This window comes from Ursus americanus, chromosome 8 (genome assembly GCF_024610735.1).
Source record: "Ursus americanus isolate L20-20 chromosome 8, mUrsAme1.1.p, whole genome shotgun sequence".
NCBI lineage: Eukaryota > Metazoa > Chordata > Mammalia > Carnivora > Ursidae > Ursus > Ursus americanus.
This window is the reverse complement of record NC_142134.1, coordinates 42,971,710-42,993,607: the sequence shown is the minus strand read 5'-3', so window position 1 is coordinate 42,993,607 and position 21,898 is coordinate 42,971,710. Positions and strand designations below refer to the sequence as shown.

Genomic DNA, 21,898 nt, shown 5'->3' with positions numbered 1-21,898 from the left:
CATTTCCCAGATACACACAAATCTCTTGTCACAGTGGTGGCATGGGGAAGGCAAATCATGGCTCTTTAGGGCCCTTTGGAGGGATCCCTTGCTCCACCCACCTGAGAGCCTGAGCGGCCTGAGCGGCCTGAGAAAGCCAAAGCAGCTTTCTTTGGGGGAGGTTAGAGCCTTAGCCTTTTCCACTTTGTTTGAGTCCTAATGGTGCTGTGACTATGAGAGGCGTTGCTTCACTCCAAGGATCCCAGAGACCTTCTAGACGGATGCATAGAAGCTCCCACCCTCTGGGCTTGTTCACCATCACTTCTGTGACCTCAATGTCCCTTCACCTCTGGGTGGACCCAGTGCAGCGGCTCCACATGGGGCGGTCTCGTCCTCCAGGGGACATGTGGCATCATCTGGAGACATCTATGATTGTCAAAACTTGGGAGGTATTACTGGCATCCGGTGGGTTGAAGCCGGGGACGCTGCTACATACCCTACGATATGCAAGACAGCTCCCCACAGCCAAGAATAAGCCAGCCCCAAATGCCAGTGTTGGGCAGGCGGGGACCCCCTGATCGCGATGACTTCACCAGGCGCTGACCAGACGGACAAGGGATAGGACTGTTGCAAGCTCTGGGAAAGCGGTTCTTTGCGCATGAAGCAGATGAGCGCTGCAGTACCGACGTGCAGCCTTGGTCCAGAAGCTTGAGGGGGTATGAAGAGCGGGCTGCCAGGCCCCTCATGCTCTCAGCCTTCCTCCCCGTTCCTTCTCCCTCCAGGAACTCTGGAGGATCGTGGACGTGCTTGCAAACCCAGTGCTGCCGCACGGTGACTCTAGACAAGTTACTTAATCTCTCTAAGCCTCTGAGAAATGGAATAACCTTAGTATTTTTTAGAATTATGAAAGAAGATAAGCCAAGCCACGTAGGGTTGGACGGGGGCTGGCGCAGGAGAGGAACCCAGTAGGAGGCTGTGATTGTTACTATTTCAAGAATTGAGCACCTGCTGAACACAAAGCCCCTTGCCAGGGGTGCTGCCCAGCCACTCAGCTCCAGTTGGCGACAAAGTTTTGTTAGTCTACGGAAAAACATTTACTCGAAAAGCCTTAACGATAGCCCTCACCCCTCAGAAACACAACCTGATGGATATGTTGAACTCACTGTGTTTTCACTTCACTTTAGTGATGAAAGAAATGAATGAAAAGGGATTCAAGTGAAAAAATGTGTCAAATATTGAAGTATTTGTGAATGTGTGTAAATATATACCTACAAATTTGTTTACAGCCCGTGGCAAGACATGTCCATGATGTGCTTTGTCAGAAAACACAGCACTAGCTGGGACTCTCCTAGCAAGTCCTGGGGAACTCGAAGGCTGTCGCATTCCAGGACGGAGCAGGACTCCATGTCAAGTGACTTGGATAACATCTCAGTTAGGGTCGGTTACCCAGCACCAGAAGGGCCTCATTGCCAGATGGCCAAGCAGAGACTGTGAGGCTCATGCCAGTCTGAACTCGGGGTGTTTCTGGAAGGTCACTGTTGCAAACCCAGAGAACCAGTTCTGTGAGGTTGGCTCAAAGGGGATATTTAGTCAGAGTAACAGAGAGGTGTGGTAATGGAGGGGAGGAAGTCTGGGTAAGGATTACAACCGGCAGTCAAAATGCTCTTCTCGGTTTTCAAAAAGAGTGAGGGAGAAGTAATGTTTTGGTTCTGGCCCTCAGACAACACCTCGTTTCTTGCCAAGTACAGGAGAGCGAGCCCACAAAATCGCCAGTGAGCCAAGAGATAATCCAGGTGATAAGGACTGAGCCTGGTGGCATCTGGGCCAAAAAAATAAGGACAGAAAATGTGGCTCGGCTGCACATGTTTTCTCACGGGACAGGAGACACATTTAGAAGTATAGATATGCTTTGCACTTGGGAAGTCACAGTGGAGCTAACACAAATTAAGAAGCCTTTGGGCTCCTTGGGCAAGGGAACGCTTATGACACTCTGTTCATGGACACTGGAGCCATGAAAAATCTCCCTAGGAACATTCTAGAAGACAGGCTAGATCTCCCGCCAGCCCAGGAATGTGGCAGAATCTTCTAGTGCAGAGAGTGAATGGATTTAGGAATTTCCTTCCTTCAGGTGGGCTGTTCTCCGCCTTAAGGAGTCAGTGTGCATAACCATCCATGTTGTACATGGATAGGCTATTCCAGAAGAGGGAAGGAGATTTACCTACTTATATCAAAAGGCCCAAAGGCCACAGAAATTGCTTTTTAGTAATAAGGATGGCTGTCACCGAGCAATGTCACAAAGAGCAGTTAATTCTATTCTTTCTTTTTTAATAACCACCTGAGAGAAGATAGATTTATGGAAGGAAAATAGTTTGGGTGACAGGCATTCTGTCCATGCTGCTGACCACTCTGTGAATTGAGATCAGCAGGAACGAGGCGCTGCATGGCATTATCTTGACCTTCACTGAGTTTAGCTTAGATGAAGTACTCCTCATCCGTTATCTATGGCCACTAGGGGAAAAGGAAAGAAAACAACAGGCCTTTCTGCGTCTCTAGTGCTTATGTTAGTGTCTCAGTCACGGTGTTTTGAATGGATGACAGTGGAAAATGCTCTCCTTCTGCGCCTGTGTTGGTGAGACTATTGATTATCACTCAGAGTTCCCTTTAGACAGCCTAACGTGATCAACTTCTTCTCCAAGTTCAGGTGATGAAAGCTCTGTACCCATAAAGGAATGGCTTTATTTCTGTCTTTCTGAAGCTGAGAATGATGTCGTTGGACATACCTCCCTGGGCTCTGAGTTCCAGGCAGCTTAGGGTTCAATCTGATGCTCAACTATACCACTCATGTAGGCTCTCGTGGCATCCATCCTTGGTTCCTACTTCTTCTGCTCTTGTCATTCTATTCTTATTTATATTTCCCCTGTTCCTAATTTAAATTCTTGATTATATTTTCCATCATTCTATTGCAGAGCTCACAACCTCAGATGACTCCAGCTGCCAAGCAGGCAGCAGTAAATGGAAGTAAGTAGGGCTATAGGGCATGGTGTGGACTGTGGCAAACTGGAAAACTTCTTCCCTGGCCACTCCACTGAAAGGCATTGTTCCTTTACCCCACTCTCAGTCTCTATCCTGTGACCCTGCTTTATTGGTTGCATTTACCATTTTCTGTAATTATTTATCTGTTTGCTTAATGATAGCCTGCCTCCCCTCTATGTCCCAGCACCCAGAAGATTGCCTGACACAGAATTCTCACCCAGTCCGCATTGGCTGAGTGAGTGAATTTGCAGATAAACATGCGACCTGCATGGCCAGATGTTCCTATATTTTAATAGAATTTGAAATTTGGATTTTTACATGAAATCATCTGATTTTTAGATGCTGGTGGCTAATGTGAAAAACTAAAAACACCATGCTGGCCGGAAACAAGCTAGTGTGTGGTACTCTTCTACTCCCTATTATCTGCTTATTGGCTGCACAGTTTCTTTGTAGAATGAAGTAGTATACAAATAAATAAAAACACACACCCAGGGGGCCTGGGTGGCTCAGCTGGTTAAGCATTTGCCTTCAGCTCAGGTCACGGTCTCAGGGTCCTGGGATCGAGCCCCACATCAGGCTCCCTGCTCAGTGGGGAGCCTGCTTCTCGCTCTCCTTCTACTTCTCCCCCTGCTTGTGCTCTCTCACTCTGTCAAATAAATAAAATCTTTAAAAAAAAAGCAACACATATCCGTTTTATGGCTTACAAAGCACTGTTACCTGCTAGTATTTCATTATTGTTCCGATTTTAGGTATGAGTAAATTAAGGCCCCACAGAGGGGAAGTAAGCCTGCGAGATTAGAAGTGGAGGAAGCAGTGAAGGCAGGAACCACCCCGGGGGCAGAGCCGGCCTCCTGGTCAGGTATTCAGGAAAGAGGGAGGAAAAGCCCTTCTTGCTCTATTTCCTCTCGTCTTGCTGACCCAGAACCAGAGGTTAGGCGGATGCTTCACCCGACACAGGCTACGACCTCAAATTCACATTCAGCCTCACACTGGGTCTGTTTCTGTACCTTTCAGTGCAGAAGGAACCAGCACAAGAGAGCGGGGCAGATGTCTTTCCAAACCTTCTCACGTAGCACCTGGGGCTCACCTGCCAGCCGTCAAGAGCTGAGAGCGTTAGATGTGTTAGCAGCACACACGTAATTGAACAATCAACATCTTGAACAGTCTCTTTCATGTCTGTATCTTCAAAATGATGCTGATCTTACTTGTTTTAGGAGGTGATCTCCTTACATCCCGGGAAGACCAGCAGGTTGTGATATAGCAGAGACTATCTCAGGACGTTTTTGAATTTGACCAAGTTCTGAGCAAGATTTATTTTCTTACTTCTTTTCCCAGAGAAGTACTTTAAAATACAATTTGAGTATTGAAGTTGCAGACCCTGACATTTCTTAGGAAACTCTGAGATGTGAATAATTTCTCCATAAATTATAGAATTATTTTCCTTCTACAGTTCCCCTAAACACATTTTCCTAGAAACCCCTTGCTAAGGAAAAAAAGTCCAGCTTGATTGGCATTTCTTAATTATTATTATTTTTAATTGGGGTAAGTACCAAAAACATATAATTTACCATTTTAACCATGTTAAAGTGTACAGTTCAGTGGCATAAAGCACATTGACGCTGCCGGGCGGCGCAACATCGCCAGCGTCCATCTCCAGAACTCTTTTCATCTGCCCAACCTGAAACTCTGTGCCCAGTAGACACTAATTCCCCAATCCCCCTCCTCCCAGTGCCTGGCTACTCTAGGTTCCTCAGATAAGTGGGATTATACAGTATTTATCCTATTGTGATTGGCTTATTTCACTTAACTAATGTCTTCAGGCTCATCCATACTGCAGCATGGGTCAGAATTTCCCTCCTTCTGAATGCTGGAAAGTATTCCCTTTCATGTATATACCACATTCTGTTTGTTCATTCATTTGTTCATGGACTTTTTTAAAAATTCACGTTAGTTAACATATAGTGTATTGTTAGTTTCAGGATAGAGTTTAGTGGTTCATCAGTTGCACATAACACCCAGTGCTCATTACATCACATGCCCTCCTTCATGCCCATCACCCAGTTACCCCATTCCCCCCCCCTTCCCTCCAGCAACCCTCAGTTGGTTTCCTATAGTTTAGAGTCTTTTATGGTTTGCCTCTCTATTTTTATTTTATTTTCTTTGTCCTTCCCTTCCCCTATGTTCATCTGTTCATGGACTTTTGAGTTTCTTCCATCCCTTGGCTATTATGAATAAAGCTGCTATGAATATGGGTGTACAAATATCTGTTTGAGTCCCTGCTTTCAATTCTTTTGGGTAAGTACCCAGAAGTGGAATCACTGGATCATAAGGTAGTTCTATTTTTAATTTTTGAGGAACCTCCATACTGTTTTCCATAGCAGCTGCACCATTCCACATTTCCACCAATGGTGCACAAGGTTCTTACTAATACTTGTTATTTTGTGGGTTTGGCTTTTTTTTTTTTTTTTTTGATAGCAGTACCCTAATGGGTATGAGGTAGTATTTCATCGTGGTTTTGATTTGCATTCCCCTAATGATTAGTGACGTTGAGCATCTTTTCATGTGCTTATTGCCATTTGTATATCTTCCTTGGAGGGTTGTTGTTTTTTTATTGTTGAGTTGTAGGAGTTCTCTATATAATTTGGACAGTAATCCCTTATCAGATACATGGTTGCAACTATTTTCTTCCATCCCACAGGTTGCCTTTCACTGTGTTCATTGTGTCTGATGCATAGAAGCGTTTAATTTTGATGCACCGTGTGCACTTCTGAGCTTCCGTTTCTGGTTCCCCTGCCTCTCAGGAGATGTGGGATGCGGGAAAGGAGGACTGCCCCACAGCTCCAATGGCAGGGGGCTAGAAGGCAGCTGCTGAAAGGCTGCCAACTCCTACCTCAAAAAGACTTTAGGATGGGTTTCAAGAATGCCCCCACTCTCTGACAGTGGAGCAGTCAGGGTGCATAAGTGCTTCAGCAATAATTGAGCTTTAAGATGGCCTCTCTTCAGCTTTGGGGTAGCCTTGGTTGGTGCTGGTGTCAGAACAATCATAACCAATCCTATTGTCCTGGGACTCAATGAGTGTGTACAAGGGCCACTCCTAATGGATCTCTGTGCCCGGGAAACCAATAAACAGAGGTCTCCATAGCATGTCTCCTTCCTAACACTGGGACCTTCAGAAGCCAAAACGATGAAAAGATTCCCAGTGGACTTCCATCCCCCAAAATATGTCAAAAGAAAACAACAGTAAGCCATAAAATAAGCTTACAGAAGTGCACAAAAGTTCTGATTTTTCTCAAGAGAATGACTTCAGAGTTTCAGTTGAAATGCCCAAATCCATTCTTGTAAAATTATCTGTTTTAATTAAGAGTGTTTTCGGTGTCTCTGCTTTGCCACTGCCTTAATCCCTTTGTGATCCACCTACTGGGAAATAATAATAACATCTAATACTTGTTAGATGCTTTATATACACTGCACGTTCGTCTATGTACTCGGTAAAAGAACTAATTTAACAACTGCCCCAGTCTCATGAGGTAAATGCTATGATAATCTCCAGTTTTACAGTCAAGACAACTAAAGCACAGAGCAGTAACTTGCCTAAGATCACACAGCTAGTAAGTGGCAGAGCCAGGGTGTGAACCCAGAAAACCCAGCTCCAGAGCCTCTTTTCCTCTATTCTAAAATCCAGCTCTATGGGTCTTTCTGTGGGCATCGGCCTGCACCTGCATTTTCAGCTCCGCCCTTGCCTCTGGCCCTTCACACGGGGCTCCCGGTGCCTCTCCCCAGCCCTCCTCACCTTGCCGATCCTGCACAGTCAGGCTTCCCCTCGGGCATCTGCTCTCTGCTGCCCTGTCCCCTGACAGGCTGTTGAGACAGCTAGCACTGCACTTAGTCAAATAGAAATGTAACTGTCTGACTCTTCCCACAGTGGACTCAGAGTTTCTGGAAGGTGGACCCCAAGGTTCAAAGCTCTATGTCCTGACCTAGCCAAGGACCTGGTACCTAGAAAGTGCTTAAATATTTCGTTTTGAGGAAGTAAATGAGGAAGAGCCTAGACAGGGACTTGGAGTAGGAAAAGGAGCAGTGATTGCCCAAATAGTAGTTTTCACCCTGGAAATATTGTTAGGACCCTAGCAGACAGTCAGCCGCCATGTCCACACATAGATTAGCACAATACTGAATGGAATAGAATGAATGATGTGAACCTCAGTCCCTTAGCCCTGATACTGAAGACATGGGCCTCTCTGCTCTCCACAAATTAAAGAGTAACAACAAATATATGCGTGCAAATGTACGTCATGGGTCACAGAGTGACTTCCGAGTTTCTCGAAAATGTCAAAATTGAATACATGTCTTCTTTCCCTTCCTTTCTCTTTCTAAATAATTCAGTCTTTCAAGCTATGCCATGGGGCCAAGTAAGGTAGTCACCCATACAGGGGGTGGAGGAGGTATGGTGCCCAGACAGGGTGTCAGAGCCTAAACAGGGTGAGGAGTTAGCCACATAGAAGGGCTGCCTCATACAGATGCCAGAGTCTGGATAAGCAGAGGAAGGTATCCCTGCGGAGGGCAGCCTGACACAGAATTTCAGAATCCAAGCGAGATGAGGAAGGCAGCTGCGTGGGGAAGGGGGAGGGGGCAGTGGTCGTGACAGCAGTTGGTCACAAACAAGGGGACTGATCAAATGTACTAAGGATGTTGGGGCCAGCTCAGACCAGTGTTAGAGAAGAGACTTACAAACCGTGAAAGGGAGAAAACTGGAATAAAGCCGGTGGTGTCGGATTAGAATTAGAAGTGGCAATATGAATTTACGGTTTTCAGTGCTTATAGGCCAATATAGAAACACACACACAGTCCTAGCTCTGTCCACTGAGAGAGTCTGAGAACAGCAACATTCCAATTCGCAACAAACACATCTAGCAGTCAGACTTGAGATTCTAAAATGCTACTAAAAGGAACTAGAGCTCCTTGAAATAATCGCTGGTTTTAAGGCTGGAACATATCATTATACCAAGGAGTCAGGACGTGCTCAAAGAATGACGGGAACATGTCAGAAGGGCACATGGAACTTTGGATTAAGAATGAGACACTTACGTAACTTCAAGTACTCTGCAGAACACTTACGAATTAAAATGGAAAGAAGAGTAACTTTACAGTGGAGAGCCCTGGCAGACGCAACTTTCGTCATTTCAGTGAAGTTTAAAATCACCGGCCACCTGACAGGACACAATGAGAGGAACACAGCATCATTTCTGTGATGTTATTTGCCAAGGTATTAAAACTTGAATCGGAGCACAAGGAGACTCAGACAGACCCAGATTAAGGAACATTCTGCAGAATAACTGGCCTATATTTTTTTAAATGTCAAGGTCATGAAAGTGAAGTAAATCCTGAAGAAGGTTTGCTCTTGGAGCAAAGAAGTTGGTGACAGCAAATACAACCCTTGATTCTGAAAACTTGGTCTGAGGATTAAGGGGCAACTGATGGGAGTGCGTGAGTAGCTCAGTCGGCTGGGTGTCCAACTCTTGGTTTTGGCTCAGGTCGTGATCTCATGGGTCGTGGGATGGAGCCCCACATCGAGCTCTGTGTTCAGCGCAGAGTCTGCTTGGGACTCTCTCATTCTCCCTCTGCCCCTCCCCTTGCTTGTGCTGCATGCGTGTGCGTGCGCGCTCTCTCAAATACATATTTTTTAAAAATAATTAACAAAAGTGGCAACTGATGAAAACTTGCTGGGGTCTGAGGATGAGATAATAGGAATATATCAACATTGATTTCCTGACTTTGTGGTCATGTGGGAGAAGGTCCTTGTGTATAGAAAACGTGCACTAACGTACATGGGGAGAGGAGGCGCTGTTTTGGCAGCTTACTCTCAAAGGATTCAGGGAAGATACAGGGTAGAATTCTTCGTACTATACTATACCTGCGACTTTTCTAGAAGTCTGAGGTTTTTCTACACACATACATACGTACCTACGTCTATTCTGCATCTCTATCTGTAGCTACAGCTACCTGTAATGAACACGTTAGGTTGGAATGATAACGTTTTCCAAACTTTCCAGAGCACAAGCACCCAGAAGCAGGATCAGGGTCTGTCTGTACGTGTTGGTTCTCTGACAAGGTCCAAAAAAGAAGTATTCTCATCCCACTCATGTAGTGAAGAACGGAGAGATTCCTGAATAACTAGAGACATGTGCAAGGCTGATCACACCGGCCATTTGACTTATCTGATGAGGGGCTCATCTGCCAGAACCAAGAAGTAGAAATACTGAGGCTCCTCTGTCCTCTTAGAAAGCCCATGGCATAACTAACTAGAGGCCAGTTCTTCAGTGTTTATCTGGAATGTGGATTGTGCAGGGGACTCCACATTCATTTGGGGTTTGGCCCACAGTGCTAATAATGACAACCACAGCCTGTCAGGCATCCCCCGTGGGCCCGAGACTGGGATGTGTATCCTTTTATGGGTCCTTTTAATAATCTTCACAATGGTTCTCCTTGATAACTATTGTCCCCATTTTATAGATAAGGAAATAGAGATTCAGGGGCGCCTGGGTGGCTCAGTCGTTAAGTGTCTGCCTTCGGCTCAGGGCGTGATCCCAGTGTTCTGGGATCAAGCCCCACATTGGGCTCCTCCGCTATGAGCCTGCTTCTTCCTCTCCCACTCCCCCTGCCTGTGTTCCCTCTCTCGCTGGCTGTCTCTCTCTCTCTGTCAAATAAATAAATAAAATCTTTAAAAAAAAAAAAAGGAAATAGAGATTCAGAGAGGTTTGTTACTTGATCATTGCTGTGGGCTGAACTGTGTCCTCCCAAATTCACACGTTGAAATCCTGATCCCCAGTATCTCAGACTGTGACTGCATTTGGAGACAGAACCTTTAGAGGTTATTAAGTTCAAATAAGGCCATCAGGGTGGGGCCTAATCCAATCTGACAGGTGTCCTTACGAGAAGAAATTTGAACACAGAGAGAGACCAAGGGGTGCACACCCACAGAGGAACGACCACATGAGGACACAGCAAGAAGACGACCAACTGCAAGCCAAGAAGAATGGCCTAAAAGGAGCCTACAAAGCTGTGATCACAAAGACAGCATGGTACTGGCACAAAAACAGACACATAGACCAATGGAACAGAATAGAGAGCCCAGAAATGGACCCTTGGCTCTTTGGGCAACTAATCTTTGATAAAGTAGGAAAAAACATCCAGTGGAAAAAAGACAGTCTCTTCAATAAATGGTGCTGGGAAAATTGGACAGCTACATGCAAAAGAATGAAACTTGACCACTCTCTCACACCATACACAAAGATAAACTCCAAATGGATGAAAGACCTCGATGTGAGACAGGAATCCATCAAAATCCTAGAGGAGAGCATAGGCAGCAACCTCTATGACATCGGCCACAGCAACCTTTTTCATGACACATCTCCAAAGGCAAGAGAAACAAAAGACAAAATGAACTTGTGGGACTTCATCAAGATAAAAAGCTTCTGCACAGCCAAGGAAACAGTCAAAAAAACTAAGAGGCAGCCCATGGAATGGGAGAATATATTTGCAAATGACACTACAGATAAAGGACTGGTATCCAAGATCTACAAAGAACTTCTCAAACTCAATACACAAGAAACAAATAAACAAATCATAAAATGGGCAGAAGATATGAACAGACACTTTTCCATGAAGACATACAAATGGCTAACAGACACATGAAAAAAATGTTCAAAATCATTAGCCATCAGGGAAATTCAAATCAAAACCACACTAAGATACCACCTTACGCCAGTTGGAATGGCAAAAATTGACAAGGCAAGAAACAACAATTGCTGGAGAGGATGTGGAGAAAGGGGATCCCTCCTACATTGTTGGTGGGAATGCAAGCTGGTACAGCCACTCTGGAAAACGGTGTGGAGGTCCCTTAAAAAGTTAAAAATTGAGCTACCCTATGATCCAGCCATTGCACTGCTGGTTATTTACCCCGAAGATATAGACGTAGTGAAGAGAAGGGCCATATGCACCCCAATGTTCATAGCAGCAATGTCCACAATAGCTAAATCGTGGCAGGAGCTGAGATGCCCTTCAACAGATGACTGGATTAAGAAGTTGTGGTCCATATATACAATGGAATATTACTCAGCTATCAGAAAGAACGATTTCTCAACATTTGCTGCAACATGGATGGCACTGGAGGAGATAATGCTAAGTGAAATAAGTCAAGCAGAGAAAGACAATTATCATATGGTTTCACTCATCTATGGAACATAAGAAGTAGGAAGATCGGTAGGAGAAGAAAGGGGGGTAATCAGAAGCGGGAATGAAGCATGAGAGACTATGGACTCTGAGAAACAAACTGAGGGCCTCAGAGGGGAGGGGGGTGGGGGAACGGGATAGGCTGGTGATGGGTAGTAAGGAGGGCACGTATTGCATGGTGCACTGGGTGTTATACGCAACTAATGAATCATCGAGCCTTACATCCGAAACTGGGGATGTACTGTATGGTGACTAACATAATATAATAAAAAATCATTAAAAAAAAAACTAGGGATGTACTGTATGGTGACTAACATAACAAAAAAATATATTATTATAATAAAAAAAAAAAGAAAATCCAAAAAAATAATAATAAAAAAAATAAATAAAAGGAGCCAAACCTGCCAACACCTTGATCCTGGACTTCCAGCCTCCAGAACTGTGAGAAAATAACTTCGTTGTGTAAGCCACCTGGGCTGTGGTGTTTGGTTACGGCAGCCCCAGCGCACGAAGACAGTTGTGCTATGTGCGTCTGTGGCTGAGGATGAAGCTGGGATTCAAAATCACATCTGTGCAGCTCTTTTCACTATCTCCTGCTACCTCCCTACACACAGGGCCTCTACTGGGAAGCCGTTTTCTGCCTCCCCCAACAGGTTGCCCAGAACACCCACCCAACACATCACAGATCCTTCCATCCATGGTCCCAGGGCACTTACTGCACTGCAGATAGTTGGCTGCACACAACAGAGTCACGATGTTTGATCAGATTGAGAGTAGAGCTCCTCTTATCCGCATTCTAGTGTCTCCCATGGAACCGGGCACAGGGTAATTACAATAGCACTTATTGAGCGCTTCTTATGTGCCAGCAAAGGCTTTACACGCCTTATCTCATTTAAACCTTAAGACAACTCCATGAACTAGGTGTTACCATTATTCTCATTTTACATATCAGAAAACTGAGGTCACAAGGGTTAACTGAATTACTCCAGGGCACAGAGCAAGTAGGTAGTAAAACCAGGATTCAAGCCTAATTCCCAGAATGTGCTCTTCACCCCCGGCTCTGTTGCCGCCATCTTGCTATAATTGCTCCCTGAGCAACTTCCGTGAGGAGTTGTACCAATCTGAAATGCTCTGCCTCAAAGTCCCCTCTTTATGCCAAGCTCAACTGTGAAGTTCCTGTCCTGTGGAGGGTCTTCCCACATACATCCTCCGCCCTCATCCCCACACTGCCCTCCTTCAGCACTCCTCGGAAACATGGCCTGCATCAGGCGCTGACATGAGAACCAGCGCTGGGCACCAAGGATGTAGTTTATCAACATTTCCCGAACTGGACCATTCAATGCCCAGGGATGGATGTAAACAGTGATAAATAACAAGGTGGCATATGGCACTGGATACTCTATCTCTAGATTTTCTAGGAGAGTTTCAATTTCTAAAATCCTATCCTCTCATCACATCATTTGCCAGAATACATGGCAGAGAATATAGTCTGGTATTTGGTTTAAAAAGTAGAGTCACCAGGACCCCCGGGGGCTCAGTCAGTTGAGTGTCCAACTCCTGATTTCAGCTCAGGTCATGATCTTGGGGTCCTGGGATTGAACCCCAAGTCTGGCTCTACGTACAACAGAGAGCCTGCTTGAGGATTCTCTCTCCCTCTCCCCCCTGCTCATGCTCTTTAAAGAAACAAACAAACAAACTGAAAAATCAGAAGGTAGAGTCACCATTCTACTGCAAAGAGGCAGGAAAGGAGGTCAGATGTGCTCTCTGTTACTTACCTACCCACAGGCTAACAGGCAAGTCAAATTTCTCTGGACCTAAATGTCCTCGTGAGTCACACTGCAATGGCAATGCCTGTTTCTACTACAGAAATGAAACGAAATATGTGGATGTGTTCTGAATCGGTAAAAAATAAAATAAAAAGGCAGTTTTTATTTCTGCAAATATAGGAAGAAGTTTCTTATGAAGACTGGTGCAAAACAAAAGAAAGAAAGAAAGAAAGAAAGAAAGAAAGAAAGAAAGAAAGAAAGAAAGAAAGAAATCCGACATTAAAAGTGTAAATATCCTGAGGGCCTTTCTGGAATGTCTCGAAAAAGACATGAACAAACCTTTCTAAGTTCTCTTCAACAACCTGGGGTGTGTGTGTGTGTGTGTGTGTGTGTGTGTGTGTGTGTGTCGTAGAGCTACGGGTGGGACAGTCAGAAGCCAGGTTTCTCAAATTGCTTGAGATATGAGATGTTACCTGGTGGGGGAACCAGGCCTCTTACCTTTGCTGCATTGTGAATCAGTCCCCAAATGTGTGAGGCCTCAGAGGACAGTCCGTTTGGGAGCTGAGCTTTTCTGACTCAGTAGTAGACCAGGGAAATTTTCTTTTCTTTTCCTGTGTCTCCTCTTCCAGACATGTGTGAAAACCACTGGCCTTGGACTTAATCAGCTCACCTCGGGCCCCTTCTCCAAGGCTTTGTATCATGCTAATCCATGAACCCGAGAGCAGCCTCTGAGGGGCTTCGAGGGAGAGCAGCCCCCCACGGAGCAGCACTCATTAGCATCAGTGACAGATCTGTTCTGGTCTGGATGCTTGCAGCTGAGGCTCCCTTGAACTTCCTTCTGCTCTCTCTAAAGCCAGGATCCTTTTGTTCACCTTAGGCCTGCCAAGTCAGTCCTACCGCACCCCTGGATGTTGTTTTCCTGCAGGCAATGGGAAAATGAGCTCGGAGCCAGGGAAGGGAAATCAGCAAGGAAGTAAACACAGGGTCACTGCACCTTGAGGTCATCATTAGGCCTGGGACATCATCATGCTGGGACCAGTTCCTAAATAGGCAGGGGCTACTGCCTGGATAGGCCTCAGAACCCTGGCCATCTTTTTATTTTTAATTATGTAGAGAAGCATGCACTGAAATTGATATTAGACAAATCAAGCAATCCCGACTCGTTCCAATGCCTTGCCAAAACTTTCAACGATTTTCCATAGGCAGTGTCTCTTATAACTGAACACTGACTAATGTTTGTAGACAAAAAAAAAAAAAAAAAAAATGAGCAAGTTTATGGCTGATACTAGTTCAAACTTTTAACTCTAAAGATACAGGACTATTGTTCAAGTAAAGATTTCTTCTACTCCCTCTTCAACGTCTCGGTCAGTAACAGCAGCAGCAGCAGCTTTGCTAACATCTATCGAGGGCTTGCTGTCGGCCAGGTCCCATGCTAATGCCCTGACCTGCACTATTTCATTTAATTCTCAACATAATCCCACAGTTATCATTCCCATTTTATAGATGAAGAAACTGAGGATTAGAGAGCAAAGTGCTCCTGCAAAGCTCTCCAGAGAGTTAGAAATGTCAAAATTGCCTTTCTGGAAGTGTGCTTTTCTGGGTCTTGCTTTTCCTACCGATCCGTTTGAGCCCCTTCTGTGGACTGACATCTCTGGTGATGAGCTTGCTTAAATAAACCCTTAGCCCCAGGGATAGAATCTAAACAGAAACACAGAGCATTGCTTAGTTAAGTGGTCTCTCCCTGGGGCTGTGAGTTTGGCACCATCTTTATATAACTTGTATGTAGGACACACATAGGCTGGGCAACCTCCCTTCTCTCATCCACAGGGGGTCTGCTGGCCACTGAACACCTGGTTCTCCACCGGGTTTCTGATTACCAACAGGGAAGTGTCCTGCAAATCTCTTGGCCCCTCTGTGTGCTTTGATCATGGTCTGTGAGCTTGTCCTTTTGATTTGAGGAGCCTAACAGTTACGAACTTCTTTTAATCAGGACTCTAAGGGATGAATGACAAGAAGTTCATAGCCTGGAAACTTCTGCTTGGTGAAAAAAAGCCAACACATGTGCTCCCAGTCCTCAGGTCACACTGCAACGTGTTTCGGTTTTATTGGCCTCCTCTTTACTTCCAATTGTTAGCATTTAGCTCTCCTGTGCCATGGCGGTTACCTGGGGCAGCTGGCCACCAATCAAAGGCAAGTAAAACCATTAATTAGGAGACAAGGAGATGCCTCCCAGCGGGGTCCAAGTTGTCCATTCTTGTAAATATAGGAGTTGCGACATCAGCACTGTTGCTCACCCTTGTTACCCTTGGATTTGGGTGGAGTTTCGGGGTGTTTTGCTCTGGGGCCACATAGGCCTTGTCACTTGAGGTTGGTCAGCTTTTCGTTCTCAGCAGAGACTAAAGATTTATTTATTGGAGTTACCGTAATAAAATTGGAAAGGGGCTGGGCCTTGATTTGAGATATCCTTTCCTTCGTCTTTCCCAGTGGTTTACAACTAAACACGTGTCCAGATATGTTTATAGACTCTGATCTGGGAGTTCTTTGATGAGGAAAGGCGATTTATAACAGTCAAATGGGCCTTTTCAACCTTATCGTATGAAACAAAAAAAATCAAAATGTGGGAAGGGAGCTGATGTCACAGAGTCTTTCATGTTCCTCATCTGCTTGCCAGCTTTTCCCCACCAGGGAATAAAGACAACAGATTTGGGGACTGTCAGAAGCTTCGGGGTTTTCCATTCTGAAAGGTGAAGTCGATGGATCTTATCTCACCTTCGTCTCCTGTGCGCATCTGGATCAGTGCTGACTGAACGACTTCCAATAGTTAAGTCCCTTCTGGGATTAACGATAAACACACATACCTCCAAAACATTTTTTTGCCTGGTCATGTAACCAAGGCAGCTCACTGTTTCAAACTGGAAATGCAGCGAAGTCACAGATGAAAAACAGGACATATTAATTTAGCTTTACAAATGTGCCCTTTCCAAAGCCAGAATTACTCACTCCCTGGCAGCGCACAGCGCGGAGCCCTGGGTCTGCTCAAACCCCGTGGCTTTAGTGTCCTTTCCATTTGGTGTGGGACATTCCAGCTGAGTGACAGGATCCAACTCAGCAGAAATGTCCAGATGCAGTTAAAACCCTGATCATCACTGGAAGGCAAACATAACTGCACTGCGTGAGGAAAGGGGCCCATTTTTAGAGTGTCCCCAGGAAGTCACCTGTCTAGTTATCCAGAGACAAAATGTTTTCATGTTTGGTGCATTTGAAGGGAAGGATATGACATCGGAGAAATGTAAAATTGGAGAACTTTTTCAGTATTCTGTGATAAAGAAGTCAGAACCTGAGCTAGGTTTCCCTCAGGCCTGCTTCACTCTTGCAAGATGGTAGGCTGAACGTGGGTTTAGCATAACAGGAGAGAGAAAAATGGCTTCTCTGAACTGTTATGAACTGGCTGCTTTCCTTTCCCTCCTCTCAGCACACAACTGGTAGTTTTCCCACCGGCGCCTACCATTGGGGGAGGCAGTGAAGAATCCAAAGCCCTGCCCCCCCCTCCGGAGCCTTTACCTGCCACCTCCATGTCAACACCTCCATATTTGTATCTCTGCCTCAAACCAATCTTCTGAGCTTCCACCTGCCTTCTCAGTGTCACACGGCCATCTTACACTCCCCCCCGTCCAAGCCAGCTCTTTTTTTTTTTTTAAAGATTTTATTTATTTATTTGACAGAGAGAGAGAGAGAGAGAGAGCTAGTGAGAGAGGGAACACAAGCAGGGGGAGTGGGAGAGGAAGAAGCAGGCTCCCAGCAGGGCAGGGAGCCCGATGCGGGGCTCGATCCCAGAACGCTGGGATCACGCCCTGAGCCGAAGGCAGACGCTTAACGACTGAGCCACACAGGCGCCCCCAAGCCAACTCTTAAGCCCTTCTTGCCCTTCCTTCTGTGTCCATCTCCAGCAAATGCCCCTTTCCTCCCCCCAAGCGCCCTAGCCTGGGAGTCAACCCTTACTCAGCCTGTCCTCCCATCCCACATCAAATCCATGAGTGCGTTCTGTGAACACCCCGCCCAGAATTTCTATCAGCAGCAACCATGGCCTCCTGTTTCCACTACCACAACTGCTGACCCTCCACCAGCTCTCCCCTGGATTACTGTAGGAATCTTCTAGCTGGCCTCCCTGGCTGGCCTCCCTGCTTCCCTTCTCGCCCCAGTCTCTCCACCAAATCTATACTCCACATTCCAGCCAGCCTAGACTTTGAAAAATGTGATTCAGATTATGCTACTAGCCTGTCTAAAGGCCTCAAGGCTTTTCAGCGCACCAAGGGGGAAATACAGAATCCTTCACCCGGCCAGCTAGGTTTGGCATCATTTGGTCCCTGCTCACCTCTCCAGTGTTCCCTCAGCGACACCCCTTCTTTGGCACACTCCAGCCATACTAGCTTGCTGTCAGTTTCTTGAACATTCCAAGATTTTCTCCATTTCACAGCTTTGCTGTTTCCGGACTGGCTCGTACTGACCTACAGGCTTCTCCTGCCACCTCTTCCCCCCAAAATAATTTCCATGCCAACTCCCTCTCTCTCCCTGCCTCTTTCTCATTCTTCATGTCTCAGCTCAAGTGTCCTTTCTTAGAGACACCTGCAACACACACACCCCCATTTCCTTTGTAGTACAGTATTTACCCCCTTACACCCACCCCTCCACCTACAACTTGGTTTCCTTCCATGAAAGCAGGAACTGTGTCTGTGTTGCTCACAACCACATGGCCAGTTGAATGAAGGAATGAGTAGTTAAATAAGAAAATATTTTCTCCCTTAACTCTAGAGAACAGACAGACAGTCACAGGGGGTTGGGGGGAGGTGGGTGAAATAGGTGATGCGGATTAAGAGGACACTTACCATGAGGAGAACTGAGTAATGTCTAGAATGGCTGAGTCACTAGATAGTACACCTGAAACTAACATCAAGTGCATGTTAACTACACTGGAATTAAGATAAAAAAACTAATAAAAAATATAATTAAAAAAAATTTTTTTCCTCTCAACTCGCATCACCTAAAGAAGAGTTTCTTAAATAGCTAAGAAGCCCTTGCTTCTTTTCAGAAACAGATACAGTTTTCCCTGTGTACAGATAACTAGCAAATAACTAGCAAATAATTCTAACCAGGTCCTCCCTTCCGTGGAAGCACTTTCTATTGCTTCTGGGACGGCTGTTCCACAGCCCGGAGAAACAGGCGGGGGCGGGGGGCAGACTGCTGTGGACCTGGGGCTAATGTGTGTCTCGCTTCCGGTGTCACATTTTGTAATTCATTCCCCATGAAAACAGAGGGCAGAGTGGAAACCGTTCTGTTATAAAACTGCGTGGGGGCCAGCTTTGGGAAACGAAATACCATTTAGATTTAGAACATCAGAGAGAGCCTGGATGTAAAGTGCTTCTGAAATTGGCCACAAAATTTCTTCCATTTTCGATGAAGCGGTGCTGTGGAAATTCCTTTTAAAATGCTCATATTTTGGGGCGCCTGGGTGGCTCAGCTGGTTAAGCGTCTGCCCTCAGCTCAGGTCATGACTGAGCCCTACATGGGGCTCCCCGCTCAGGAGGAAGTCTGCTTCTCCCTCCACCCCTCCCTCCGCTTCTGTTCCCTCGCTCCCTCTCACTCTCTCCCTAGTAAATAAATAAAATCTTAAAAAAAAAAAAAAGATTTAGAACATCAGTTTATGGGGAAAATGTGTTCCAGATTCAAACAACATACCAAACAAACAAACAAAACAACAAAAAAACCTCTGTCAGAACAAAATTTTCTAAGTGAGAGTTGCCTGTTGTGTGTTTTATGTGAATTCAGAAATATGGTGACTCATCACCAGCCACACCTTCCCTGACTTCTCGTCTTAGGCCCTGGGGAGCGTGCGCTGGACAACACTGGGAATGCCTAGGGGACCATTTATTCGGCCGGGGGTTGTATTTATTTGTGTTGAGGCAGAGCCAGGAAACATTTATATTCCTGTCCGTATTTTGGAAGGAATTTCCCACTCATTCCCCCAGAAAGGAGCAAGATGGCACTTCCAGGTGCCTCCCCAGCTCCCATCTTCCTCCTCCCCAGAGGAGGAGTAATGACCGATCTGATTGGTGAGACAGGAGAGCGCGTCTTTCCCTGGGCCCCCTTATTCAAGGGGGTTGGGCCGCTGCATTGAAAGCAAGGGCCTCTTTCCCTTTGCCTCTTGGATTTCGCATGGTGAGCCCTGGATGAATGGAGGGGCTGCCCATGCAGCATAGGCCGCCCTGTTTTAGGCAGGCCATATGGGGGTGCCAGGCCAGCTGACATAGGTCTCTGCTTTCCTGCCTCGCTTTCTTCCTCTCCCTGGTTGGAGGAGTGGGACTGCTGTGTCTCTCACAGTTCAGGGAAGGTGGCATGAAACTCTGCACAGTTCTCAGTCCAGCTTCTCAGAAGGTAGATACGATATTAAGCTCTGTTTTTGGCTCTTTATTTCTGTCCTCAATGAGAAAGGGACACCCGTTCCCCCCCAGGGTCAGCCCTTTGTGTTTTATTTGAATCCGTTCCTTTTATAAACAACTTTTCTATACCTGGGCATAAAGTGCGTGTGAAAATAAACCTCACGCTGGAATGAGAAAGTGTGTAAATCGGGCATTCTCCTTGTCTACAAAGCCAGTCTTTCTATATCCTAGAGTTTTCAGTGAAACCCAGGCCAACTCCCTGAGGAATTTTATATTAAGTGGCTTTGCCCTTGGGTCAACCCAATCGAACGCACGGCCATGCAACCTAGCTCCCTATCTAGGGTCTCTCTTCTACACTTTTGCCATCCGTAGAATAGTTTTGCAATGCTTTGCTCACCAATAGCTATCGCATCGTGGAAGGGAACAGGCCTTGAAGGGTGTAGAGGGATGCTCAAAACCACAGAGAGTCCTGGAGCTGGGCAGACAGAGCGGCCAAACCTGTACACCGTAAATTCCAGATTACTTGGCAGTGGCTGTAGTACTTCTTAACTGCTTCCCATGAAAACTCAGTTTGCAATCTCTGGGAAATTCTGTCTTTTCACATTTATAGCCATTAGGTACCCCAGATTACTGCCTTGAAGGGGACTTGGGGACAGAGGTTGGACTAAAAGCAGTCAGGATAAACAAAGTGAGTTGTTACATCAAGAAAAATCAAATTTCATTTGCAACGCCTCTGAGTTTTTAATCAGAGTAGGAAAAACATGTAAGTTCAGACTCTTCCACTAAATCACAAATATTAGAAATTTGGAGCAATCTGCTTACGATCCCCAGGGATTAGGAAGATGTCAGCTTTATGTGTATATTTCTTTATTTGATGCTTATTTGAAATTAGGGATATTTCCCTTTGAGGTGAAACTATCTTTCAGGGCTCTGAAATGCCACGAGACTAAATATTGTACGTTCTGGGACTGTCAGGAAGAAGGAACCAAACTGTCACGATTAGGCAAAGACTCCAGTCTCCTCAAGGATTTTGTTTCCAGCCCTGAGGATACTGTCAACACTTAATAAATAAATGAAAATAGCAATAATAATTATTATGAGTAGAAATAACAATGTGAGGTGCACTCCGATTTCTTACAATCCAGGAAGAAATTTGTGGAGTTATCGCAGACTTTGGGAAAAATCCCAAGATTCTGTGACTCTTACCTCTATTTTCAGGAAACAAAAGCCTGTAGATTCCTTATTTTGAAAAGGCCTGGTTGGGTGCACTGACTAATTGATTGGGGTGTTTGATTTTTAAAGCCACACTGCAAATGAAAAAGCGATTGGAAAACATATAGGAGCATTTGTTTTTAAATGCGGCGTTCTCTAAACTGGTCCAGACAGCTGGACCCCATTTTGTGTTTGTTTTTTCAAACAGATTCTTAGTGTTCTAAACTAGATCCATCTGTATGTACTAATTGCATTCCACCGACTAGGTTGGATGTTGTCTTTTTGGGAAAATCTCATTTAAAAGGAACATGGATGCTTAAATCTCATTGCTTCATTACTGGAGTCTCCGTGCTCTACTTTGCCGGAGAGCATTCATCCCGGTACAGCAAGCCTGTGCTTGCTCGCCGCCGGGTCACGTTGTGCAGTTACCAGACCTTAAATGTCCGGAGCAAGCATACCACATGGCCTCTGAACGCTCTCAAATGGATTGGTGCCTCCTTCTTCACCCCAGTCACTCATATACATGTGTACATAAAAATGCTTTGAAAAACCAAGATAAATTCTTTTTTGTTTAAAAAAATCACAGAAGTCAACATTCTGCATGAAAAAACTCAAACAACTACAAAAAAAAGGCGCCTCAAGTAAAGTGTTAAGTCCGCCTGCCCTTTGGCACTTATCATCAACAGCACGCACGCACCCACACCCACACACCCACACACACAGACCCTTATTCCCGGTCTCAAGGGATAATCAATATATATATAGACATAGAGATGGATTTGTGTGTGTGCGCATGTGTTTGTGTGTGTGTGCGAGCGCACACACAGGTCATAAATTATTTGCATCTCTCATTCATTATCTCATGTTGCATGACAAAGCACTAAAACTTAGTGGCTTAAAATAACATGAATCATTTCTTCTCTCTCAGTTTCTACGGATCAGGAAAGAGGGAGCCGCTTGACTGAGTGGTGCTGGGCTCTGGGGGGCTCGAGGGCTGTCAAGAGGTGGCAGCCAGAGATTGGCTGGGCCCGCAGTCATTCGAAGACTTGCCTGGGGCTGGAGGGTCTGCTCTCGAGGTCACTCACTCCCATAATGACAGATTGATGGCAGCTGTTGGCAGGAGGCCTGGGTCCCTCTTCAGGAGGGCCTCTCCACAGGCTGCTTGGATTTCCTCAGGGAATGGCACCGCACTTTCCCCACAGGGAGAGGTCCAGGAGGGAGGGCGGAAGACGCCATGCTGGTTAC

At 45.6% G+C, this 21,898-nt stretch overlaps 1 protein-coding gene and 1 pseudogene across 4 annotated transcripts in view; both read right to left on the bottom strand.

Moving 5' to 3' along the window:
- The window catches only part of LOC148109573 (uncharacterized), a 47,258-nt pseudogene extending 33,593 nt beyond the window's left edge, over window positions 1–13,665 (bottom strand).
- LNX1 (ligand of numb-protein X 1) overlaps window positions 1–21,898 on the bottom strand; it is a 198,890-nt gene that overhangs the window by 160,534 nt on the left and 16,458 nt on the right. The window contains exons 1-2 of one of the 4 annotated variants that reach the window (XM_087864134.1): window positions 13,506–13,634; window positions 8,128–8,219 (exon numbers count right to left, since the gene is read on the bottom strand). The exons of 1 other annotated variant lie outside the window; for it this stretch is intronic. The gene's annotated coding sequence lies outside the window, so the exon portion shown is untranslated. Of the gene's footprint in view, window positions 1–8,127; window positions 8,220–13,505; window positions 13,646–21,898 lie in introns of those variants that run through there. 2 more of the 4 variants (XM_045816006.2, XM_087864135.1) reach the window with 2 other exon arrangements.